General features: G+C 31.4%; 1 protein-coding gene across 1 annotated transcript in view; it reads right to left on the reverse strand.

Annotated features, from left to right (window-relative positions):
* The window catches only part of LOC142319713 (aspartate--tRNA ligase, mitochondrial-like), an 80,087-nt gene that overhangs the window by 8,688 nt on the left and 57,250 nt on the right, over positions 1–14,149 (reverse strand). The window lies entirely within an intron of this gene.

A 14,149-nucleotide genomic window follows, 5' to 3' on the forward strand; every position in this document is an offset into this window, starting at 1 on the left:
TAATACCTGAACTGTAATTACCGGAGGCTAAAACAGGAAAAAAGTCCAAAGAGCAAGAAAAAGTAGTTGCTAAAAAAATTAACCAAAAATCCGGCATTCACTTCTTTCTCTACTCCAAAAAACTACAAACCCCATGAAATTCCAGCAGTGGGACTAGATGACCGACAAGTGTGTGTTGAGATGGATTATACATGAATTTCGCAAAATTTGTAAACCATGAAAAAAATAATGTTAGCGCCTCAAGATGACATTGGTTATTCAAGAAAAAAGACAAGTTTGAAAAAAAATATTAAAAGAATTGGGCTTTACATGGAGAAAATCTGAAAATAACAGAAAGATTCTTACAGAGTAACATAAGGTTTAAGCAGTCAATATCTCACTGCCATAAAAAAAATGCAGAACTGAAAATAGGTTGATGGTGTACCTTCACGAGTCATATATATTATCTTCTCACACTATAAATAGGTCGTGGTGTAGTGATTTAGGTGATGGACTGAAAGTTCCTTTTTCAAAAGGCAGCCTATTTCAAAGTACAGGTTGAAGAAGAGATGGGTTTTATACCAAACGCCTTACTAACTTCACAAGCAAGATTAAAAAGTGGCAATTACAGAGGTCAGATGAAAGCAGAAAATTACTTTAAATGGACAGAAGAGATATTAATTCCAAATTTCCCCAAATTTCTGACAACGCATCCTATTACAATGCCATGTTAGAAAAACCACCAATCTCCACTTCAAGAAAAGAATATATGATAAAGTGGTTACAGAAGCATTCTGTTCCTCATTCTTCCTTGATGCTGAAATCAGTTATATGAATTGATAAAAGCAATCAGGGAAAAGTTTACTGTCTATGTGTTTGATGAACTTTTACAAAAAAAAAAAGGGCAAGACGTTCTGCAACTACCTGCATACCACCCAGAATTAAATCTTATCAAGATGGTTTAGTCAGAAGTTAAAGGATACATAGCAAATCATATTGAAACTTTTGATATCAAAGATGTTCAAAGGCTATGTGAAAATAAAGTGGCTGACATGAATGAAAAAAGTTGGAAGGTGTAAAGTGATAAGGTTACAGAAACAGAAGCTGAAGATATGCAACAAGAACACAATATTGATAATAATATGGAATCATTTATTATTTCTTTAAAAGAAGATAGTAAAAGTGACAATAATGATTCTGATGAGTAATCTCAGAAATTCTAATATTTCTTTCAAACTGAATGAACTTCTCCCTCTTTAATTAAAATAGTTTTTGTTTTGTTTTTATATTTAAAATAATTAGTTTCTACTGGAATTTTTGATTCTATTATTTAGTGTATTTAATCGTATTACATTAACTTTTTAATATCTGTTATATTATTAAAATGTAACACCAGCACCCAATGAAGGTAATATATTTTGATTTGCATGTTTTATTATTTTATGTTTTTTTTATTTTAGAGCTGCTATTCTGCAATTCTCAGCCTCATGTAAATGCTTCTGTAATTCTTGTCATGTTTACAATTTTGTACAATGCATAGTAACATTTTTTTTGCAGAAAATGGTCGGATATTAATCAAAAGTTTTTCACTGATTCAATTAAATTTGACATAACTTTATATATATATATAAAATTAAATTTAAAAAACATTATAATCTTCAAAGTATTAGCTGCACATTTAAGGTGATTAAAATTTCAAAAAAATTGTGTTCTACAATCTGATACTAACACCATATTACATCTTACGAAGACCCATTCGTTGTTAGGTAATGAAGTAAATGTGTTATGCTAAAAGGATAGTAGAATGATTTGAATTGCGGCTTTCACTGCCACAGCACCAAGCATCAAGACTGGTTGCACCACCAATATATATCTTAAATGTTATCATTAGAAGTGGGCTTAATTTAAATTAGTCTGTAAAGAACTCTTAAAAAACAAATGAATAAAGACGAAAATAAAATATGTTTATGAAAAAGTTAATACAATAACCAATTTTGTTTTATATTTTTCAATCACACCTTCAAATAAAGAACCTGTCCCAGGTTGGATTGACAATTTATATGGTCTTACTGGAGTTTTAGTTGGAAATGAAACTAGAGTTTTAAGGGTCATGGAATGTAATCATCATGCTATAGCAGATATAATACCAGTTGATATGGTAGCTAACATAGTAATTGCTTCAGCAAGGAATTTAGATTGCAGGTGAGTTTAAAATTTTAATAAAAATTATTAAATTGTATTATTAGTTTTATTAATTTTCTGTGCCATTCTCTTCATACACCTTGTTTTAATTGCTGTTAGTCTCTTCTTGGGTTCAACTAAAAAAATTAATCTTTATGCTTTATCCAGAATTGTTGGTGCTAATTACATACAATGGAAAATTGTTTATATTTATAAACGTTTTGGATCTAATTTCACCTTTACTTATCACACTGCTAATCAACTAGTAGTACATATTTTTTCCATTTTAATTTCCTAGAAATTTTTGCCATGTGTTAATTAAAATCAAGTGTTCATGGATGATGAAAATCAATGTGTAATGAAGGAATTTTTGTTTAAATAAAGTTAAATGTACCTTAAATTTAACTACCTTTCTTCAAAAGGTTACAATACCTAAAAATAGTCTTAATATAGATTTTATTTTACATTTAAATTTAAGAAGAAGCAGATCCCAGCTTAAAGGTTTTTCTGTATACTCCTATTTTTCTGAATCTCTAAGTACTGTTCTTAGCAAAACACATAATTTGGCCTACCAAATCAGAATAATTACTTTACAGAAGATCTGCTACAAAAAGTTATCACTTTTAGCAGCATTTCTATCTTTTCAGTTATGTAGTGGCTTTAGATGTTAGTTCCTACCAATCACAATTGATTGTTGAGCCTGCATAAAATTATACTCTTAGATCTCATATAATCTAAATAAGATTACGTAATCTATATTTTGTTAGTTAATAACTATTAAACATATTTTTTTTAAGTTAGGAATGTTTAATAATGAAAATTATATGTATGCATGTCGTAACAATTTAAAAAATCATTGTATTTTAAAAATAACTATATATCTACATAAAAACAATTATATGTTGAGGGATTGTATTCTGTGTGCTGCAAGATATATTTTCTCCAAAGGTTGGTAATTCTGCATGTGTGCAGTTTGGTTCTTTGTTTTTCATTTGTGCTTTTTGTTGATCAATTGAGACTGTGATTTTCTATGTGCACTCTCAGGATGGAGTTAACATTTGAGCAACAAATATTTCTTATTGAATTCCACTTTTGAGAGCACAATTAATTTACACTAACAGTGAAAGACCAGTCTTCCATTAGTACAGCGAATCATGTTGTGTAAGAGCTCTAATCGTGGATATAGGGAATATATGATAGATAAAGAACTATGAGAGAAATGATAAACCTTCAGTACTCAATGAAAAATTTCAAACATATTGGCTGCTATGCTACCAAGTCCATGGGTACAACAGAAAAAGAATGTAGCAACTACAGACAAGACAGTTCATAAGAAGCTCAGTCTTATTCTGTATAAAATGAAAGCACTTCAAAAGTTACTGATCACTGACTGTGGAAAACTACTTCAATACTGTGAATGGTTTTAATAATTTCTAGTGGCTGATATGCATATTTTGAATTTTTTTTCTATACTGATGAGACATGCTTCTATTTATCAGAGTATGTGTATGCACAGAATTCATGTTTATGGTCTCCTAAAAACCCACATGCCAAACATGAATTTTCACAACCTGCCCAGAAGATTGGGGTGCAGATTGTAGTATCCAGGAGAAAATAGTTAGCCCAATATTCTTCAGAGAAACAATAAATTCAGCTTGTCAGTGCGAAATCATTTACCAGTTGATAGGAATGCTAACCAAGGACAAAATTAATAATGCTTGGATTCAACAAGATGGCACTTGTTGAAGTCCATGCCAGGCAGTCCATGAAGTTACTGTTAAAGAGTTTTCAGAGATCAAATCATTTCTGAGGGCCTCTCTAAGACCTCATTCTTTGGACTTACATCCACCAGATCTTTACATATTTCATTAAGCAAAACATAATGTTTGTCAAGGAACCACATCTAGGGACTTCAAACTGCTGTTCGTAATTACATCTACAACACTACACATGAACAACTTGTGAAAGTCTTTGAGAGTAAGAAGAAAGGTGTGCAAACTTTCCTGGATATTCATGGAAATCATTTTCAACAACTACTGTTAGTTTATGTTACATATTGTTATTCTAGTGTGTGATTGGTGTATTGTTAATTTCCTAAAAAAATTCATTTTACTATTCACTACTAATCTTGCTCTATGACTGTTGTTCTATTTCCATTCACATTTTAATATTTGTCAGTGCTGTGCGCAGTATTAACATTTCCTAGTAGGATTTCCTGGTATTTCCTTATATTAAAGAATTGGACAATGTTCAGAGAATAAAGCATAGTAAAAAGGTAATATCTAAATCAAAAACGGCTGTAAGTAATGCTTTTAAAACAGTTCAGTTTCTTCCAAATTTAAATGAGAGGTGCCTCAACATTCTTGTTCAGAGACAAATTATCAAGCTGCTTCTGAATTATGGTCTATTTTTATAATTTTTTCCTCAAGGTAGCAGATATTATATTTGGCAATTTGCTACAATAAAGTTATTTTTTAAACCCTTAACTTTACTGTAAATGACAGTATAAAATTCTGAGTAACCGGAGACAACAAAGACTGATCAGAAAATTAAATAAGAATTTAAAAAGAAATGTACTTTTAAAAAAATTGTATTAATATTATTTAGCATTTAATTATTTTAAAATACTATCACCCAACTTATTCTGCCTGCATAAATTAAAAAAATTCAACAACTTAATTAGGATCTTTTTTTAGAGGACATTAAAGTTTAGCTTACTGAGGAAAAAACTGTTTTGTTCATCACAGTATGCTTATGTTGTAAAGTACATAAGAATTTATATGCAGTGAATTTGTTTTTTTGTTATCAAATACATCGTAATTGTTGAAAATGATTTCCATGAATATCCAGGTAAATTTGCACCTTTCTTCTTGTTCTCAAAGACTTTCACAAGTTGTTCATGTGTAGTGTTATAGATGTAATTATGAACAGCAGTTTGTGAACTCTCTGGATGCTGTGGTTCCTTGACAAACATTACGTTTTGCAGATTCATCGATTCTTACAATTGCAAAAGTTAAGAACCCTTAGGAGCAATAATTATTGTAATACTAATGAGGTCTTTCTTTTATCTCAAATAAGCTAATCTTACATTAATTTTCATGTATTGCTGTAGAATTAAAAAAAAAAAATTGTTACAGAAGAAACAAGGACAGTTACTGAACATCCACTAATATACAATATTGTTTCAAGTGCACAAAATCCAATCACATGGTTTAATATATCTGCCTACACCAATTCCACTATCATTGTAGAAAATTACAAAATAAAATTGAGTATTTTTAAGTTCTTTCTACATTATCTACCGGCATTACTCATAGATATCATTGCACGAATTTTTGGTAAAGAAAAAAGGTAAGATTTTATTTTTAATGATAATTTACCACAGGAAACTTAAGCCAAGACTGGCCAGGGTTTTTTGCTTGATTAACTTTTTTAATATTACTATTATCCACTTAATATAAGAAAAGGTATCACACAAGATGTTACCATTTTGTCATAGAAATTGACAATATGGTGGAGTTAAAATAATAATTTGAAAGTTTAATTATTATTACCTATACTATTAAAAAAAAAGACACAAACTATTTGCATAAAAGTATGATAAAAATTTAAGAACTGTTCACTTTTCATAAATAATTTCTGTAATATTTTAAAGATTATTCTTTTCTGAATACATGACCTTCAATAATTACATCACTTCACTGTAAACCCTTACAAATGTTCTTTCACTTTACACTTTGTTTATATTTCAAATAAATTACTCTCTATTAATAAAAGTTTTAGAAAACAACTATATATATTTACAGTAGTTTTGGTGAATTTTTCATTACAAAAAATATGAATCTTCAGCTCATTTTATTTTTATTGATATGCTTACAGGCTGCTAAAAGTATCAGAAAAAGTTGACAAACTTTTACAGTCAATATCATTTTTCTGTATAAGACAATGGGATTTATCTAACAAGAATACTCAAGATCTGTGGAAATCATTAGATCAAAAAGATAAAGAAATATTTCCATTTAATATTGAAGATATTAATTGGGAAGAATATTTATATGACTATATGAGAGGAATAAGACAATATATGTTAAAAGATGATTTGTCAACTATTCCAGCTGCAAAGAAAAGGTCTAAATGGTTAGTTCAGCTGAATTAATTTTTTTTTTATTAGACATTACATTAGATTTTATTCTCTATTATTCTGTGCTAATCCTATAATCTCAAAATATTTACATTCTTCATTATATAATAATACTATTGAAAAACTATATTACACTTTCAAATTATCCGTCTGTTTACTTATTTAATACTCATTTCCAGAGTTTCTTGTAATAACTTCATTACAAATATTCAGTAAATTATTATTATTTTCTCTGTGTTGCAGAACCTACCCGTGCATTTTATTTTATTTGGTGTGATCATTCATACCATAAACTGATTATTATTATAATAAGTAAGTTAATAAAATTAACTAAAAATAAATAATTATAAATTAGAAGAAAGGCACATTGGTGTGTTAGACAATTAAAATATCCTCAAGAATGAACAGTGCACCAAGATTTCTTATATTGCTTGCTCTTCATTTAATATTCTGTAAGCAATTTTTTTAGGAATTCTAATGTATAAAATTATATGGGGTGTTTTTTAAAAAAATAAATTTTATGTAGCATTGACTATTAGTCATTAATAGAGGCCAACATCATTACAGTGAAACTCAATGAAACAATTTTAATTTTAATATACAAAAGCAAAATACATTGAGTGTATTTTTGTAAATTATATTTTTCAACATTTTTTTTTTTTTTTTTTTTTAATTGAAACAATCAAGGGACTAAGATGCTATTATAACAGAACATGGCCTCCTAAGCAATACTTTTCTATACTTTTTCATCTATAGCACAATAATTAATATGAATTCTCATATATATATATATATATATATATGTGTGTGTGTGTCATTTATTCTCATTCTTAAGCCATTTTTAGTGGTTCTTGTAGATGATTCTTATGTTTTCTGTAAATGATATTTGTTAAACATCTTTAATTTTTGTGATATATTGTAAAAACCTGATGGATTAATTGCACTGCAGTAAGAATGTTTATTTAAAAGAATATATTCAGTAGTTGAAAAAGGCATTAATTAATAACATCATTATAATTAAAAATTATTTATTTATTGTTTATTATTATTTTTTTAATAATTTTTTGACTCAATAAATTTGTTTTTTTCGTGTGTATATATATACATTTTTTTTAGGTTATATTTGTCACACTACATGTTATTAATAATCATCATTTTTGTGTTTGGATGCATAACATGGATTACAAATTGTTCATTTAAAATATTTGATTGATTTATTTTACAATTATTCTGCAGAGAAGTTATTTAAATAAATGTATTTAAGGTAAAATGTATGAAAATATATTAAAGATATGAAAGGTATATAAATGTTATAAAAGTGAAGAAAGTAAAGTTAGCTTTATCAGTTTTAATCGCATACATTATTAAAAAATATTTAAATAAATATAACGGTGAAAATTTATAAATATAAGGGTAAATTTCTTTAAGAACTGGGTTGTTTACATTTGATGACAATTCCACATGATGAAAATGTGCATGACTAAAAGCTCTGTTTGTACTATTTTCATTCCAATAAAGAGATTTTAAACTAAAATGCTCATAGCATTAAGAAGAGCCAAAGTTAAAATCATTTTTTAATTATTACAAATCTTCTATAACACTGGACAATAAAATTTTGTTTTTTTGTTCGTTACAAGAATGTTAATAGCTGAATCTTATAGTATTTTTGACACTGATTTTAATTAAATAACTGGTTTCTTTCTCAGGCATAGTTTTATTCCAATTATGTTTTTTTTTTTTTTTTTAAGAAAGAATCATTGTGATGATAGTACAATATTATACCTGCAATTTCTACATGCCTAAACTATTCTTCTTTTGAATTTTCTGGTATAGTTTGCTGTAGGTGTATCCAACATTCTTTATAATCATCACTAACAGTTCCACAATTAGTAGGTAAAAATCCAAGAACTGGATCTTTAGTGACATACTACACCCAAATGCTTTATATTAAAGAAGCTCAGTTACATGTTCTTTTACGGCCTTTTTAAATGTTTTCCATGCAGCAACCTCATAATCATTCAAATTATCTTCAAATACAAGGGTCATTCAATAATTAAACAAACAAATAACTGTACACCAAAACTGGTTTATTAAATAAATACAATTTTTTCTGTCTACGTTTCCACATAATCCACACCAACTTTTATAGACTTGTCCCATCTTTTTACAAGTCTTCTTATCCCCTTAGTGAAAACTTCTTTATCTTGATCTCGAAGCCAGTTTTGTACTTTTTTTTACTTCTTTTGAACTTTGTGCCATGCAGAGCTTATTTCATCAAACCAAACCGATAAAAATCCAAAGGTCAGGGCTGTAAGGAATAATGAGGAGGAGCTACTAACCTGTTTTGCCAATAGTTTTCAGCATCAGTTGTGCCGTATGATGTCGAGTGTTGTCTTGAAGAAGAAGCACGTCTTTTCTCTGCTATCCCGGACATTTCCTCTTCAACATGAGCTTAACTTTGTTCTCAGTCATGGCTGAGTAGTATAGGCTGTTGATAGTGCATTGTTCCTCCAAATAATCACAGAAAATCAGACCATGGGCATTCCAGAAGACAGTTAACATGACCTTACCAGCCAATGGTTGCATTTTGAATTTCTTATGGATAGGTGATTCAGGCTGTTTCCACTGCATGCTCTGATGCTTGGACTCCAGCTCAAAGTGATGTATCCAAGTTTCATCACAGTTTAAAATCCTGTCCAAAAATGCATCGCCTTCATTATTGAAACAATTTTTGAGTTTGGTGAAACTCTTTTTTAATTTGGCGTGAAATTTCTCAGGTTTGTAATGAACGGTAAGCTCTCTGGAAACCCACCTTGCACAAGTCTTATGGTAGTTCAGTTTTTTTTAATGATGGATGAGTTATTATTATCTCCAAATGTTGTTGGTTTGCAGGATGGTTCTTGGGTGCACCCTAATAAATATATGATATATATCCTTGAAATATTGTCGTATATTAAGTGTGTCACAGCGGCGGAAATGATCTGTGCTTCAACTTTTCATGCGTGAGGGTTGACACTTTTGTGCCCAGTGTGACCAGCTATATTTTAATGAATAAAGTGTCCAAACTGGAAACTATATTAAAAAAATTTTAAGCAGTTAATGGTTCCCCTTGATCATGTAAGTTAAATATCACAGGCACTGTTTAATTATGGAGAGTAGTCGTTCGACTTATGGCCGCTACTAAAAACTGTATTAAAATGTTTAAAAATGATAAAAAAGTAATATAATAAAAATGATTTCATAAAGAATAAGTGTGAAAATAAGTAGTCATTCTACAAAGTACAAAAAATATTATATTTAACTTCAAAAAATTAATATTAAATAATAGAATACAAAACACTTAAAAAATCTTAATTAAAACATATGAATTTATCTGATTTTGATATTTAAGCGCGATGAAATAAATTCAAAATAAAGAGGTTTTACATTAATACAAAAATTTTAGTCACAAAAAGACTACATATATATTCTATGAGAAACATATTTATACTGACATACCTCATTTTTTATACTCACCATTAAGTAATCTATTCTGGCATTATAAAACCTATTTATGCAGCATGAATGGTGGGCAGCAGTATGTAACACCTGTTATTATATCACTACTACTGAAATGCTGTAGCATATTGTCATATATAAGAAGAGGAGTATCCAGCTACAAAAACCCTCATTGCTAATACTTGTGGAAATGTGAATTAAATACATATAAAAAATATATATTCATATATTTCATCCGATGCACTTTGATTTCACACAAATAAACTAGTTTCATGACAAACAAGGACCTCTAAGATATTTTTAATAATATGCATTTTGTTTGTTAAAATTTCTAATAACAATAAAATCCAAGACTTCCCAAAATAAGGAAAAAATATGAAGAAATACCTTTACAAGCTACACTAGATTAAAACTCACATAGTGCTCTTTTTAGTTAATTAATATAAATTATGTCAATTAAAATAATACAAAGATTAACAATAACATAAAGTTATTATCTGTGAATGTTTATGTTTGACGATTAAAAATCATTCAAAGGTTTTTTAGCCTGTGAAATATGGTGGTAAAAATGACACAAAATGATAGTATATAACAACCAATTAACCAACTTTTATACTGTGCATATTTGTGTAGTGCACAAATGAATATTCCAAGAAACAAATTTGTATGCTCTACAGCTTCACCTAACTGGTGGCATATACTTCAAAATAAATAAAAAATTATCACTGACCAATAATTTATCATTTGTCAAAACATTGTCACAATTAGAAATGTGTGGGTGATCAAACACAAATTGGTAAAACAAAATTGCGTAGTATATAATCATACAAATTTACAAAATACAAAAAAAGCATTTACAACCTTTATTTTCCTATTAATGTATTTAGTTCATAGAAATGTTTTCTACCAGAATGCTTTTTTCCTACAAGTAATTTTAACCGCAGTTGTTTCAAGTATAACCAAACCAGAAAAAAGTAACAACTCTATTACCATTAACATGGGGTACCTGAAAGGAGCCTCCACGTAGATTGCAATTATACACGCAAACAAATAGCAATAGGGCGTATCCTGGGCAACGACAAGTGTTAACTCTTGACGGCGGATCCTTTCACCACCGAGCATAGAGACAATGCAACCCAGTCCAATAAAAAGGCACTTTTCAGTGCCATTTTTGATGACCATCTCAGTTAATATTGAGGGAATTACAAAAGACAAGGAAGAGCTTCTTGCTCTTCTATGTAAAAATACTTATTGTGACATATTGTGCGTACAAGAAACGCACAGGGACCTGACAAGAAATAGACCACAAATCCATGGAATGACACTGGCAGTTGAAGTGCCAAGTTCGAAGTACGGCAGTGCTATTTTTACCAGAGAAGACTTGACTCTAAAGTCAACCTCTTTTACCAACGATAACTATATTAAAATACTAACAATTGAACTAACAAACTGCACTGTAACATCCGTTTACAAGCCACCAGGAAAGCCTTTCAGTTTCCTCCCACCTAAGAATTTTTTCTCACAAAGAATTCGGCTGATATTAGGGGATTTTAACAGCCATAGTTTATCATGGGGATATACGGAAACAGACCGGAACGGAGAATTAGTTGAGGAGTGGGCAGAGGAGAATCAGCTGAGTCTGGTCCATGATCCGAAACTCCCAAATTCTTTTTATAGTAAAATATGGCGAAGAAGGTATAACCCTGATCTGTGTTTTGCTAGCGGATGTGTTGGGGGAAGTTGTGCCAAGGAGGTATATGACCATATCCCGAGATCGCAGCACAGGCATGTTGGAATAAGCGTCTACTCAGCCATTTAAACTACTGAAATTCCATTCAAAAGGAGATTTAACTTTAAAAAAGCAGACTGGGAGCAATTTTCCTCTAAATTGGATATAGCTGTTACTGATCTTGAGCCGACACCTCAAAATTATGAAACCTTTGTTAACATCCTAAGGGAAATTTCCTGTAAGCATATTCCAAGAGGATGTAGAAAAAACTACATACCTAGTTTATCAAAGGACAGCCAGCATGTACTGACCAGATACAAGTAGCTTTTTGACCAGGACCCTTTCAGCGAGGAAACAATCGCATGTGGAGAAACCCTGATCCAGTCGATGGGTAAAGAGAGACAAAGAAAGTGGATAGAGACCCTGGAAAGGATGGATATGACGCATAGCAGTTAAGTGGCTTGGAACTTGATAAAGAAGCTCAATGGGGATAGGAAAGTTTTAACTCCATCTAGCAAGATAACCTCCAACCAAATAGCACATCAACTTCTTCTGAATGGGAAGAACCAACATGCAAATTTTAAGCGGCAAAAGAGTACCATAATACCAACAACTAGTAGCATGTTCAACACTCCTTTCAGAATGCAAGAACTGGAGAAATGTGTGAGTGGATTGAAGATTGGGAAGGCCACAGGAGAGGATGATATTTGTACAGAGCAAATAAAACACTTCGGAGACATAACCAAGAGCTGGGTCCTTAAACTCTTTAACTGTGCTATTAAATACACTATCCCGAAACTATGGAGGAAATCAAAGGTGGTCGCACTTCTCAAGCCGGGCAAAGCTCCTGAAGAACCCAGCAGTTACAGACCTATATCACTTCTCAGTCACATGTACAAGCTTTACGAGAGAATGATTCTGGAACGCATTTAACCAGTTATTGAACAAATACTTATTTCCTCAACAAGCTGGGTTTAGACCGGGAAAAAACTGTACGGTCAAGTTTTAAAGCTGACAGAGCACATTGAACAGGGCTTTCAGGAGAAACTCATCACAGGCGTTGCATACGTCGACTTATTGGCGGCTTATGATACAGTAAACCGTCTGGTTTACTGCTTCTACAAAAAATACTTATATCAACAGGGGATCACCAACTAGCTAAAATAGCAGAATCATTACTACAGAACAGGCGTTTTTATGTTAGCTTCGAAGGAAAGAAAAGTCGCTGGAGAAACCAGAGGAATGGACTGCCTCAGGGCAGTGTAATATCACTCTTACTTTTCAACCTGTATACAAACGATCAACCTATCTTCCCTGAGGCCGAGCATTTCCTGTATGCGGACGACCTTGCCTTGGCTGTTCAAGATCGAACTTTTCCAGAAGTTGAGAAGAGACTTACCGCATCCCTAAATGGTTTAACTGAGTATTATAAAACAAACTCCTTAAAACCAAATCCAGCGAAAACAATTGTATGCGCGTACCATCTGAAAACCAGGGAAGCAAAGTTAATTAAATGTTACATGGAACGATCAGCAGCTGGAACACTCAGAAGCGCCAAAGTACCTTGGAGTTATATTAGACAGATCACTTACGTATAGGGCTCACTGTCAAAGCACAATGTTGAAAGTAAATACGAGGAACAATCTCCTGAGGAAACTCCGAAGCAGTAAATGGGGTGCTAAGCCAACCGTCCTGTCGATGACAGCTAGAGCTTTGTGCTATTCAACAGGCGAATATGCATGTCCTGTGTGGAACAGATCAACACACACCAAAAAGGTTGATATAGCGCTGAACGAGACCTGTCGTTTAATAACGGGATGTATGAAACCCACTCCTATTGAAAAGTTGCACCAAGCGGCAGGCATGGAGGAACCTGGAATACGTCGAGCTGAAGCCGAGTACATTGAACGGTTCAGACAATCTTCGATAAACGACATACAATGTACCAGATGGAGCGACCACCCCCTCCGAGACTAAAATCGAGAAAGGGATTTTTGAACTCTACATCTATCTAGCCCCCTCCATGGTTCCGAAAAAGAGCTCCAACACCTCCAGGACATGACCTGGACTGGCAAACGTGGGTGACTTTAAACCGGCTTCGAAATGGGGTTGCACCAACCAGAGTTAACCGCGCTAGATGGCGTCAAATAGAGCCTAATGACATGAACTGCAAGTGCGGTGAGATTCAGGACTCTGAACATCTCCTAAAATGCACCCTCTGCCCAACCAAATGCACACTAGAAGATCTGTGGCAAGGAAATGCTTCTGGTGTTTAGGTGGCACAATACTGGTCGCAAAGGTTTTAATGTCTCATCGCTCGGACACGAAAAATTAAAAAAGTAACCATTATCATTATTTGCTAAGATATTTTAATACAAAACTTAAATTTAATTAAAAAACTTATCTCAACTTGAATTATGAAAAATATAATATCAATGACAAATGAAAATGAGACTTAATCACGATTTTTTAATTAGGTATAAAAAAATTACCAAAAATAAGCCTAGATAATTTGGATAATACAGAATTTGATGCTATATTCACATACAACAAAAAATATAAATAGGAAAACTTAGAATGTTAATAAAACCATAATTATTTAAAGAACTTGATGCTTTAAG

This window comes from Lycorma delicatula, chromosome 2 (genome assembly GCF_047948215.1).
Source record: "Lycorma delicatula isolate Av1 chromosome 2, ASM4794821v1, whole genome shotgun sequence".
Lineage (NCBI taxonomy): Eukaryota > Metazoa > Arthropoda > Insecta > Hemiptera > Fulgoridae > Lycorma > Lycorma delicatula.